Raw genomic sequence first — 13,875 nt, forward strand, 5'->3', positions numbered from 1 at the left:
GATTAGAAGGAACAGAATCTTTTTCTTTCTGCGCTTGATCCTATTCTCTTTCTGAATATATCAAATTTTCTATTGAAAAAAATGAGAATTTGAATTGAGAAAAATGAGAATTGAACTCAAATTTTACTTCAATTTAAAGAATTAATATTTTGCGGATTGCAATCCAATGTAAGAAATATTAAAATATAAGAAGCACCTAGATAAATAGCAGAATATGTAAAGAAAAATATGTTTCTCTTGAATCCTCCAAAATAATAAGAAAATGTCAAAATGCGAATATCATATAACGAAGAAGTACCGTCTTTTGAGAGGTATTTGCAAGCATCTTGTGACTGTGCAAGTCAGGTAAGAATCACTTTCCCCGATCGTCAAGACTGGGATAACCATTACATAACATCCCGCAAGGCATTACACAGCATTATACTTTCTGTTCTTTTTTCTGTTTGTCAGAGTTACTCATATTCTGGTCCACTTGCTTATTCTTTTCTGCCTCGATCGGCTAACAAACAAACGTCGAACAATTTTATCTTGTTCGCATCTAGGAGGTTTAATACTATGCATCTTCATTGAGCGATATATAGAGATTTTTTAGGCCTTCCATGCACAAATTATTTCAAGAATATGTGAATAGTAAATTTGACAGAGGTGAATCTAACAACAAAACAGAAATTTTTTTCCTCTTCTTCTTATTTATTTATCTATAGTCACATCGATTATGACGTTACTTTGTTGACTATGCTAATCATTAAACTGTGAATTGCTATGTATTTATGAATAATTTGTAGATACAAAAATACCAAAGTATAGTATTCGTTATAATATTTGATAGGTAAAATATATCTTTACTAAGGTTCCACTTTTTAATTATGTTTGTAAAGATATGAATCTAAATAAATATCTACAATCTACTGAACATGCTTAACACTCTTATTTGTCATTGTACTTAAATTATAGTTATCAATTTATGCGATACGCTGTAGATATCTATGTATAATTATCCCAAATGCATGCTCGAAAACGTGAATTATATTTAGATGTTTGCTTTAACATTATATTTGACTATTTCATTGGAAATTGTTACTGAAAGAAATTGGTTCTCGGATTTCATAGTAATTTTCGCCGTGAATTTCAAGCGGCGGGGATAACAATTTTGACCTACATCTACCGAAAGGATCTAAAATGATTTGAAATATTCTGCGCCGATATTTTCACCGCCACGATTGTTACATTATTTCATCTCCATTACTTGTTCGTTGACATTATCGTCAGTAGAAGCTTTTACAATACTTCATTAGCGTGATGAATATTAATTTTTCACGAGCACGTAGAACTTTGAAACCACGTCCGAAGTCTTAAATTCTGCAATAACAACAAAAGACAAAAATGTATAAACCATGATGATGCCAATATGATAATTTATGCTCATTGATAATAATACATATGTATAAGTATATCGCATTTATTCGTTTAATTTAATGAAGATAGTAGGAATTATTTCGACATTATTATTAAATCTAATATTATTGATTTAAATTATATACAACTCGTTAATGCTTCTAATAATATGCTTATAATAATAATAATATTATGATAATATAAATATTTAATATTGTTGCACGTTATTGCACCAATATTGGCAATATCTATTTAATTTCTCCTCAAGAATAAAATGAAAATACGTATGATTAATTTGAAATTTCAATTCACCATTATCTACACTTAAAATACAATGGCGTGAATGAAACGAACGTAAAATATTAATGAGGGCAAACCAGAGACATATAAATAATTTACAAATATGATCACTTAATTATAAAGATCAAAAAGCACTTGGATAAGGTTAGGTAACTTCATACATTTTCCAATTTCATTAATCATAGCTTTTTTAACTGTACTTTTGCACATATTAGTAATTATTCTAAATTATATAAGGATATAGATTTCACACCGCCTTCTTGTAAGAACTTTTAACTTTTTATCAGAATGACAAAATAAGACACTCATATAATCTAACCTGTTAGTACATGAAAAATGTATGTAAATAAATTCATAACGGATGCCTCTTTAAAGACTAAACTTTTTTTTCTGAAATTTCCAAGAAAATAAAGCTACACAGACGCACACAGATTTCCGATGCGAGCAATGTTTATTAATCACTAAAAATAATATTTGAAATCAATTAACATAAATTAATATTTCGCAGCATTATACGTGCATTGCAGAATTGTATAATATATTTTTTATTTATAGTTTTTAAATTTGTCAAAATTTTGAATAATTACATAATAAAACAATAAATAACAAAATCATAAATGATTCGAAGTAGTGTATAATATGTGTATAATATTTCCTAATCACATAATAAATTTTGTACAATCTTTTGAATAAAAATGTGAATAATAAGAGGGTACTGATATTTTTCACACATTAAATTTCAAACACATATTTTATAACTACCTGGATATAGTCATTAAAATTGATTTGAAATAACGTATACACACAATATATAACAATAACTCACAGTCATGCAAATTAATAAACGAGAGCGAATCTTTGACAAGCAGCTGACTAAACTCTAACGTTGTTTCCCGCGTAAAAAAATCATCCTGATTCGTTGCACATCTTCACTGGTGCTTCGATCAAGTTTCGCATTTGATTTCCTATCAATTATCTCTAAACGATTATATTAATATATAAATTATTTCCAAATAATTTTCACGCTTTAATATCTTCAACGACATAAACGATACTGTGACCACTCTAATTTGAAGAATTTAAAACTTTATATTCCATAAAACATTAATACTTGTAACAAATAATCATCTAATCGTTATATCTCATTCATTCTTATATTAAAATTAAATTAATTAAACGAATTAATTTTTTTAAATATTGAAGTTTATTGAATGAAGTCACAATAGATATGACAAATAACAACAGAAAGCTCTTGAAAACCTATGTCTTATAGAAAAACATCTGAGTGAAAATAACGTAAGAGATCCGCGGTTTGAGAACCATTCACGAACGTTTACAATAATGTCCGCAAGATGGCAAGTTGGCGGCAGTGGTTTTCGTCGTCGGCCCGGCGGCCCTCGTTTCTATCGTTTTCGTCGCGTCGTCTTCGTTGTCGTTCCCGTTGTCATCCTCATCTTTGTCGCGATCGGTTTTTCCTTTAATCATTTTTAAAGAGACTCGGTTTATTTTGTTCGGTTTAGACGGTCGCTGCGCTACGTCGAGTACGAGTCATAGAGATATCTGGCAAGGGGCGAGGTAGGAGATCCGTATGCGAGCACGCAGAAGAGTGACAGGTTACGAAGAGTCGGTCAAGAGTCGTAGAGAAAGACAGAAGGAAGAAAAAAGAAAGGGCGGAAAGAAAGAAAGGGGAAAAGGGGGGGAAGAAGACTGGTAAAATGAAGCATCGTGGACGAGGGTAGGGCAACGGTGACCAACAGCGAGGTGGATAGGTGGCAGGTAGCGTAAACGGAAAACGGCCGGCAGTTAGAGTGTACAAAAAGAAACGAGGTACCGTCAGTCAAGTGCGACCGCGTGCACAGGAAACTCTTGTCCAGATATAATTTTGTTATCCCTCCTCTTTTTCCCTCGCTCTTTATTTCTTTATCTTCCTCCTTCTGCTTCCATTTCTCTCTCTCTCTCTCACTCTTTGTCTGTCTGTCTGTCTGTCTGTCTGTCTGTCTGTCTCTCCCTCTCTCTCTCTCTCTCTCTCTCTCTCTCTCTCTCTCTCTCTGTTCTTCTCTTCCTCTTCACCTTTTTCCTTCCGTGATACGCGCTCGCGACGGAGAGGAGGATAAAAATCACGTCGATGAAGGAATCTGATGACGAGCAGTCATCATCTTTATTCGTGTTTGCTTGCTTCTAACAGCGAGAAGCGAGTCGAGCTTGCATTCCATTTTGCAATACGATTCACGAAACTGATATAAAGACGGAAGGAGTACCACCAATCAACCTACACATTCCACGAGGATATAAGGACGAGTTCCGCATTTTTCTCTGCGACTACAAACCACCAACGTGCTTATTTTATGTACCATCGGCTAGGTGACAAGAAGAAAAACGGATAGTGTAAGAACTTGGAGAAACAGCAAAGCCGGTAATCACGGTACTACGAGACGTTAGTAACAAGGAGAGAAAGATAACCGAAGGAGGAACAGACGGAAAGCAACGACAAAAAACAGGTGGGTGTAATCTTTTGACATCGATTCGATTCTAAATAAATTTAGGTTTTGTACGTTTGAGGCGTGCCGGCGCGGCTTTTAAGGTTAGGACAGCCCGTGATCGATTTCGAGCTTCGTACAAAACGAAACCAGACACGTCGACCCATGTATATGTTCCACATGATAACCCTCTTTTTTTTCAACGGGTACAATGATTATTGATCGACGAGAAAATCATCGTGTATCCCTTTAATCGTCCCGATAATCTACGTATTGTGATCTTGATACATTTCCCGGTAAAACATTCAAAATGAAATCACCCAGTTTGAACTTCTCGATGGTTTCGATGGTTTAACCTAACCTCTAATCCCTTCCTCATACAACACGAATGACATTCATCGTTCTTTGCAAAATGACACTTTTTCTCGATGATTAACGATATCATCGATATCAAACGTAATCTTCGTGTCGAAGAACGTAATCTCTGGTATGTAAACATCGAATGTGCAATGTGAATCTGGCATTCTACTCTGCAGATAGAAGTGACGAAAATAAATAAAAAAGACGCGTTATATTCGTGATTTACAAATTGTGTTTACGTACTGTGGAATATCTTGGTCGATAGCGCGCGAGATTTCAGTATTACCATTGACGTTCTTTCAATTTCGATCAAATTTACCAATTCAGCGGTTCGAAATAATCAACGTTATAAAATTCTTTGTCGATTCCTCGACGAGAATCGTATTTTTCCCTATAGCTGAAATAGTATTCCGGATGATTTGGCAGACGACTCGAGTCGGTTAGGCTCGGTTTGCCTCGAATTCCGTTATATCCGGTCCGCTCTATGCCTACGAGAAATTAATAATTCTTTCGCATACGACCGACAAACGTGTTAGGTTTGAAAATGATAATACCACAGACATTACATTCATTTCCGGTATAATTGGCTCTCATTGCTCGCAGACAGACCAAACGTTCCGTCAAACGCTTTCTCTTTCGTCTTAAAAATTTACGCAATGTGTTTAATTCCGTTGCTTAATAGCAAAACCATATAAAAACACAGAGATCGAAAGTTACTTAGTAAGAGACGTTATCGGTAGTGTCCGGTTACAACTGCGTTCGTCGTTCCCTGGCCGGAAGCCCGACAAAACTGCATTCTCGTTCTTCCTAATTCGTTCCTCCTATGACGTCTGTCAATCGCGTTATTTACGAATGCAAAACTCGACCAGCGAATGTTTCGACATCTTTTCAAGCTTGACTGATATGATTCAAACATGAAATATTATGATGAACGTAGAGAATATTTTGTTTAAAACGAACATCTATCTTCAAATATGTATGGTAACGGAGGATCGAATCGTGTCAGCCTATAAGACCACTCAATCCAAAGAACAGCCTGACTCGGTAAATAATAGTTCCGACTTCTCCTCCGATTCTTTTCGCCTTTCTTTCTATCGTCGGAGTCGTTCACCTTTAAAAGGAATATTCAGTTAATCTTCTACGATGCATCGTCGAACCAGATTCCTCTTCAAACTAGAAATTGTATCGACGAAACGCTTGAGAGACCATCTTAAAACGTATTCGAAAGGCGGAGTACGGTCGAAATGTTGCGATAATTAACTCTTCTGTTACTCGGTTCCTATCGATTTTCGTCGCGGAGAAGAAAAATCAGAATATTATCGGGGCCAGTCAATGGCAAAAGCAATTCTGTCTTCTATGTCGGACGATCACGGCGGATTCGGAAGAATTAATAGAGACGCGTTAAGTGTCATTTGGCATTCGGCTTATATGAGTACGTAGCAGTACTATCGTTGCTTTAACTAACGTACTTACCCTCATCCAAAAGTCATTGGACACTTGCCTACTTTGGAAAAAACGATTGTTAGGATATACTTTTTACATTACACGATTTCAACATTTTATATTAATTCATAGTACGAAATCGCAGCATATTCTAATTCGTTTGAGTAACTTATGGATAAAGGATAAAATCAATGCACAAAGTTGTATTTACATTTTAACAATCATTTTGCCCAAAATAAGTAAGTTTACAGTAACGGGAAGTACAGGTACTCGCTGTTCGCTCAGCAATCGCTATTTTAATCGTCTGATCAATCAAAACAAAAAATTGTTTCCATATTATCGTTTAATGACACAAAGGCATCTTGATGATGCGAGACGAAGCGAGGCAACCCAGAACAACAAACCACTAAAAATCCGCAAGGAAGGCTCGGCCGAAAGTAAACACTATTTAAGCAACTCCATCGGACAGCATTACTTTCTCTGTCCTCGACAGATGCTACGTAACAACTGCGCGTCATCGTCAAATTGGATAATTCCGTACGATCAGCTTTATTCTTTTGCGTCACCGTAAAACTTGTTCAGCCTCGCCTCTGCCACGGTAATTAAATTTTTAGCGGTATCCTCTTATTCCGAACGAAATTACATCTTCGTCGACACGACCGACCTACTTTATGTCTGAAGGAGACAACGAAGACAGAGTCGCGCGTCGGGGTGGGAGAAGCATCTTAGAAGCGAAAAACCGACGGTTGAGAAGATTGTCCGATGTCTCCGTGTTCAATGAGAAATCGATAGATCTTACGTGGCAGGTTAATGCCGATGCTCTTATTTTCCTCGAGTAACCTATCTTAACCTCTATGTTCAGTTTTCGCGTATACTGCCCCGACAAAGATCGCGTATCGTATCTCTATCTTTCTTTTTTCACCTTCCCATCGAATATGATTAGCGGAAAAATCTACAGATCCGATAAGACTTTGTACGTAATCAAGTAGCCGCACTATGATTCACGCAATGCCGGTGTTATCTCGATTCTCTCTCGGCTGTTATGTATTTGCATTCGTGACACATTGTGGCGATGCAATGACGATCCTGAAAAAGACATACGCAAGTGGAACTCGCATGACTACGTAACGCACACCCTGAATTACGAGGAAGCGTTTCACTCTCGTACAAGGGTCGTCGGTCGAACGGAAAGAAAAGAAAAATCAATATCAGAATGACCGAGCTTGGTCACGATATGTACGATTGTATAAATTATACACGCGATGTGAAAAAGTGCGGCTGCTTCGCGCGTTCCTCGCTGAGGGAGAACTTGTTACTTTGCTCGTGAAAGTAATGTAAAAACCGTCATCGTTTCGAATTCGAAGAAAAGCGCGTACATCGCGAAGATTGCATTGGTTCCAATGATAATTTTGGTTTTGTTTAACTCCCCCGTGATCTCATGACAATTGCCTTATAGATTTAGACACTTATAGGAAAAATGAATCAATCGGGATATTATGTTTAGTATCAAATTCCATTGTAATCGCCATCTGCAAAGATTGAAGTATTTAATATTAATCGAACGATTTTGAATCAAGTTCATGATTTAATCCTGCATTCTTTTGATCGTCTTCGACCGCGTCTTACTTTTCTAATGTTAAAAAGTATATCTCGAGTTTGAGCAAAATATGGAAGAATCGTTATTGGTACGTATATCCTTTCAGTCTTCTTGGAACATTAAAAGTGTCTTGTCTGCTAAAATGGGAGTAAGATCGTCATATAAAAATTCGAGGATTACGGCAGGGTTAATTTAGAGAAATATAATATGTATATACGAAAATTTTGTTCGTTTCTATTTGCGATTTGTTATTCAGAAATGAATCATCCATCTGTTATATGCAATGTTGCGCGCTCAAAATAATCAGATCATTTGCCTAGATGACTTTGTTGTTTAGTAAGGTATTTAATAATACTTTAATAACTTCAAATATTATATATGATAGATAGATATCGACGAGTCAGAAGAATACCGCGTAGTCTAAATTGAATCGCACTATGTGTATTACAAGTTCTATCCTATCTCAAATGTTAACGAATTCGTTAGATGAACAAGAAAGAAAGTGTTCCAAAAAGAACTTGATCATGACAAACAGTCATCGTATTTCAAGTGTCTTTTTTTCAGTATTTATATACTGTTTTCATAATTACATCAATGATCGACCGATAAAAAACGGACTTTTTATGCACCGTGATTTATATATTTTGTTTGACATGTGCGAGATAGATGAAAAACGATATAAAATTCAAATATCGCTGTTAGACATTTTAGTCTACTCAGCTAAATAGCGATGAAATAATTATAACGTATAAAAAAATTGTACGATAGCGTAAAGAGCAACGGTCGTTTAACAGAATGAACAGTTACCAGCGTTTCTCTTCATAGAGTCGCTCGTTCAAGGAGAAAATTTCATGATCAAGTCGAAGGAGGTCTATTTTCATCAACACCAGTCTTTTCTTTCGGGGAACAGTCATCGATAAATTCTTCACCGATTGAGTGATTTTGCTAGTGATCAATTTTGAACAACCAATCGGTGGTAATTTTATTATGCGATCCTGTCCAGAGTAGAGCATTATTTGAATTGTTTCGAATTTTTAATAAATGTCTATCTAAGATAATTATCTAAATAAATTCGTATTAGATAAATATCTTATTTGTGGAATAATTATTTGTTATCCGTAACAAATTATTCGGATAATAATACTAATAATTGCTTGTTTTCACCTAATTATGTACAAATATACAGGTACAATTCTTACTATTAATATACCAAGGAACAATAAACTTCCTAACATGGCACCTAAAAAAAAATCGGTTATAAAAGTCAATATTACAATAACTGAACAATGAAACTTGAAAATATATCACACGTTCAGTACCATGTGCATCTGCGATGTAGCTCATATATATTTATATACAATCAGTGTAAAAAGTACTCGTACAATACTCAACTTCAACAAAAATATCGTATAACATCATTTACTAACAAAATTTTAATAGATAAAAAATATATACATATTCTTACAAGTCCCCAGAATAATTAAGGAAAAAGAATGCGATATCTATTCCTGTTGTGAAAATATTAATAAATATCTGCGTAGTAAGTATTCGTACAGTTGCTGTTTCATCTTCGTCTGCATTAAAGTGTAGAAAAACAATAGGTTTCGAAAACAATTTCATCCTGATGCAATTCATAAAATCAAAAGGAAAGCCCACTAAGTATTAAAATAATTAAACTTAGTAATTTTCTCTCTAGCTTTTCCCATTAAACTGTAACTACACAAATACTTATTACACATATATTTTTGCCATTCTTTTAGATATTTGTTAATATTTTCACAAAGGATATAGATATCCCATTTTTTTTAATGAAAATCTGCAGGCTTATAGGAATATGTACATATTATTTATTTGCTAAAACTTTGTTAATAAGCGATGTTCTACTATATTCTATACCTTTTACACTAACTGTATATAACATTTATACAATTTAATCTAAACAAATTCTTATTCTTATTCTTATTCAATTGCACACCTATTCATTAGCGGCAAATAAAATTTTATTTGGATTTAGTACAGTAGGTATCCGGACTGCAAAATTTTTGTACTAGATATGTTTTTCCGGAGGTATTTTAATACTAATAATATACCGGAAAATAAAAATTGGCTCAAACCTAAACCAAAACTCACGATCCAAGCGTACAGAGTAATCCCTACAGTAGATTAAGAATGGCAAAAATCATATCAACAAAATACGTTACACATCAACGGAGTGACCGAAATTTTGTACGCCTTATTTCCGTGAAAAACGACCGGTTTGGTCGCGTTCTCATTCTCTGCTTCGACGACCTCAAAAACCTTTAATTAAGAAAAAAGTGTCATTTTAACCGAATATTTTGCAATCCGGATACTATGCTAGAGCTCTTTATTTTTATTCGCTATCTGTTATTTGAATAAAATTTTGCTCAACACTAATCATATCACTGTCATTAAGTGAAGTGGCTCTTTCCCGGAGATTGTTTTTAAATCATGTAACTAAGGAAACATTCGATAATTGCACAGCCATCTTGGGAGGAGAGGTTCCCCTGGCGTACTACGAAGTTGGACGGTTCGTTGCGATCGAGTAGTGCAGCATGATCCAATGTCAGATAATGTATCTTCTAGATAGCTATTCAACAGCAAAACTTTTCTATTCCTGACTTTCTTAAAATTACTCTTTTACTGGCATATTTGTGAGATCCATCAGATTAAAATGAGACCAAACACGATATAATTTGAATTATATTTAATTATCATTTATTAAGTAAGCAAATATGCTCGAAATTATATGGTATTTGGTATCACTATAATCAGAAAAATGTAAGAAACATGTTGATAAAAGTTTCTTTAATCACAAATCAAGGTCTTAGCTTATCGCGAGCCTTTAATATTTACCGAACGCTCCGACTCTCTTTTTTACATTCGGCACGTTTAAAGTGTCAGTTTCGAGGATTAGAATCGTTCCTACATCTCCATCATTGCAACACTTGGTTCCCGATTTTTGAGCAGTTATCGAATGTTTACTTATTATCGTAGAAATTGCACACGCGTCAATGCTTTTTGCTTTGCATCGATCGAACATCGATACACGATTATAATATTCTGTGACACGTATAAAAACACGTTAATTTATTTCTATTATTGCGTCTTTACGTGTAAATTATTATTATTACGTGTAAGCGATTTAATTAGTAGATAAGTCGCAATATATACATATGGAAACGGCACGTGAGATTTCTTTTAAATCAATTCCGGAGGTCCTTTAATGCCGCTGAGAAATTGGTACGATACGTGCCCTCCTCAAGGTAATGTAAGTCGCGTAACATGAAACATTACGAAATATTGATCATTCTAAGAGAGTGACGAAAAGGAGGCAATATTCGTAGAACTCTTTTCTAACTACCCAGTAATATTCTTTTTTGATACTTTCACTAATTTGCCAAATTTATTTTATTGGTCTGGAGAATAAAGATCTAAAGTTTTAAGGAAATTAAGTCATATCTGACACAATTCCATTTTTCCACTTTCCTACTAGATTTAATGTATGTCGGCTACATCGCTACAAGGTTAATTATTGTTTGTTCAGGAAACGGAATGATGACGGACGATTTCACTGAAAGACGCTTAATGATTATATACCGTAATTAGATTTATTATTGAATAGATCTTGCAGAGTGATTATTGTTTAATAACATGGAAGTGATAGAATTTTATCGAGCGAATAAAGGGTGTTTAGAAACAAAACAAAGAGCAGCGAATTCTGAATATTTGATTTACATATAACAATATTTTCTGAATTTAATGAGTATAATACAAGCCCATACTTTATACATTTCAATGATTTTTTAACCAATGCTGTTGTATTGTTGTAAGAACGTTTTCTTGCGAAGAACACCGACAGAAGGGACTGCTGTAATAAGGATTTTCCAATACATACAATCTATATAATTATTGGAGCTGCCTTCTTATTGCTTAAATCCTTCAATTTTTACACAGGCGTACGTAAGTATCCTAGGGCTTGTAGACACTCTTTAGGAATATGTTTTGCAAAAGCATATTGAAACCTAATAAACAGTATTATGGGACTAGAACATCATGATTATATTGATCAAGTTTGAAACAAATAGTAGAAATTACAAGATATTGAGTACAATTATATATTTCCTTGAATTTAACCGTATTTAATACTTGTTATTGCATTACCTAACGTGACTATTCACTCTAATTTTTTAATAAACATATATTTGTAATAAATATCTTGTAATTTCTATATACATTTTCAAAGTATTTTTCATAACACACAGATAATATGGGCGTAAGATTTTTATGGCAAGCGTTCAAATATTTTGTGAGCTACTGTATGTCTGGATAATATGTATCTGAAACGTTCAGCTATAAATAAATATTTTATTACGTGTTATACCTACCAGCAACGTTTGTCTGAACGAAACAGAGCTATTATTGGAGTAAAATAGCAAGCGTAATCGCTGTAGAGGAGAACAAAAGAGGCGAATTTATAGTTCACCGTAACACGCGCCAGACCAGTTTATGAGTTTTGATCTGACGGCGGTTACGTTGGTTATCTGCTGTAATCGATCTCAACAGGACGTAACTATGTGTTTAGTAACTTTCTCGCCGCTACCTTGTGCCTACTTACAGGTTTCTATATCTCTTTCTATCTGTGTGTCATTTCTCACTCCATCTGTCTACTTTTCTCTACTATCTCCTTCTCACTTTTTCCCCTGTATTCCACAGTTTCGAGACTCCTTTTTTCCTTTTCGAATGCCTACTAATCTTACCGTATTTATGTAACATCCGTAACCGATGGAGAAAGAACGAAAGAGAAATTTTTACGACTTAATAATCGAATCATGGAAGTCCAAGTTCTTCGATACCTTTTGTCGTGAATCTTGACGTTTTCCAAATTGCACGTTGTACGTACCTTAACTATAATGTCTCATATTATCAAGAACTATTCTGCAATGGATACTCAAGCCAAGCGAAGTTCGTCTTATCCCCGTAGTAGTTTCAAATAGTATAATATATAAGTATAATAGTGTGAATTGAACTTTTTCCAACTTCTTTCTTTCTTTGTTTTTTAAATACTCTGGCAACGACAAAATTGCGTATTAGAACTTTTTTCATCGATGATTTACAAAAGCATATCGCCAAAGGATAAACAGTTTCGTTGCGTCATACCAATTACGTGCTAATTATACCAGCTGAGACTTTCGAGACAGTCATACGGTAGAAAGAGAGAGAAACAGTCATGTGTGTTGACAAGATAAATATGCACACGTACAAGAAGAAAAAAAGCAATCGAGTACGTGATCGTAAAATGTGACGTTTTAAGGATTCATTGGAAATCAAATTTTCATTATCTATCCAGGATATATGATATCCAGTGAAGTATTTGGACACTTGCCGAAGAAAACCTTTATGCACATATTCTATACGTTACGCAAAACAGTTAGAAATTTTAATGGTATTTTAGTGAGGCACAACTTTCATGATTATATTGGTAAAATTTAAAGCCAATCTGAACATCTGTATAAAAGTTACAAAATATTTATTGCGAACATATATTTAGTAAAAATTTAGTACATAGCGTAAACGCCTGAAACGTATAATGAGTGTTAAAAATATATACAATGGGTTGAATATCCAGGATTATCAATATTTAATAAAGCAAGGTTTGTTTTTATTTTTACGAATATAATCATGGTAATCCGATCTCATTACAGCGCTAATAAAAATCGAACTGTTTTGAATAACGTATGTATTATTTACATATATTCATGAACAATAATACAGGTGTTTGAATACTATTCGTAAATTACTATATATTAAAAATGATTATAGCAAAAAGTTAATATTAAAATGTCTGAAAACTCGGACGTAATCAATGTAGAATAGTTCTAAAGAACTTCCTAAGCAATACGATTATAATATTGTGTCCGTGAAGAACTGCATACATTTGACTTTGTTCCTGTTACATGTTGTCTAATTTACAAGTTGCGCGCGTTTTCTCTGTTTACGGTTTATGATGGTTATGAAATTTTCCATTGCATATATTTCAAAATTTCATCGAAGATAGATTACTTAGATTTCAACAAACAATTTTATCAATCAAAGAGATCGATCTGGCAAACTTAAGTTAACTATACTTAACTATTTTTGTAATTCGACTCTCAAAACTAGGTTAATTTACATATTTTTATTTACCTATTAATAATCCATTTGAATTTCTGTCTAGATTTTAGATTAACTTTACTTTGTATGATTTCATCGATCCACTTATATCGAGAAAAAATAATTCGATTT

The 13,875-nt window shown here is 34.0% G+C and overlaps 1 protein-coding gene across 1 annotated transcript in view; it reads left to right on the plus strand.

Moving 5' to 3' along the window:
• The first annotated feature begins 3,042 nt into the window (after positions 1 to 3,042).
• Positions 3,043 to 13,875, plus strand: part of LOC126871031 (elongation of very long chain fatty acids protein AAEL008004) — a 35,717-nt gene continuing 24,884 nt past the window's right edge. Inside the window, exon 1 of the mRNA XM_050629377.1 lies at positions 3,043 to 4,193. The gene's annotated coding sequence lies outside the window, so the exon portion shown is untranslated. The remainder of the gene's footprint in view (positions 4,194 to 13,875) is intronic.

The sequence above is a fragment of the Bombus huntii genome, chromosome 11, assembly GCF_024542735.1.
Source record: "Bombus huntii isolate Logan2020A chromosome 11, iyBomHunt1.1, whole genome shotgun sequence".
Taxonomy (NCBI): Eukaryota; Metazoa; Arthropoda; class Insecta; order Hymenoptera; family Apidae; genus Bombus; species Bombus huntii.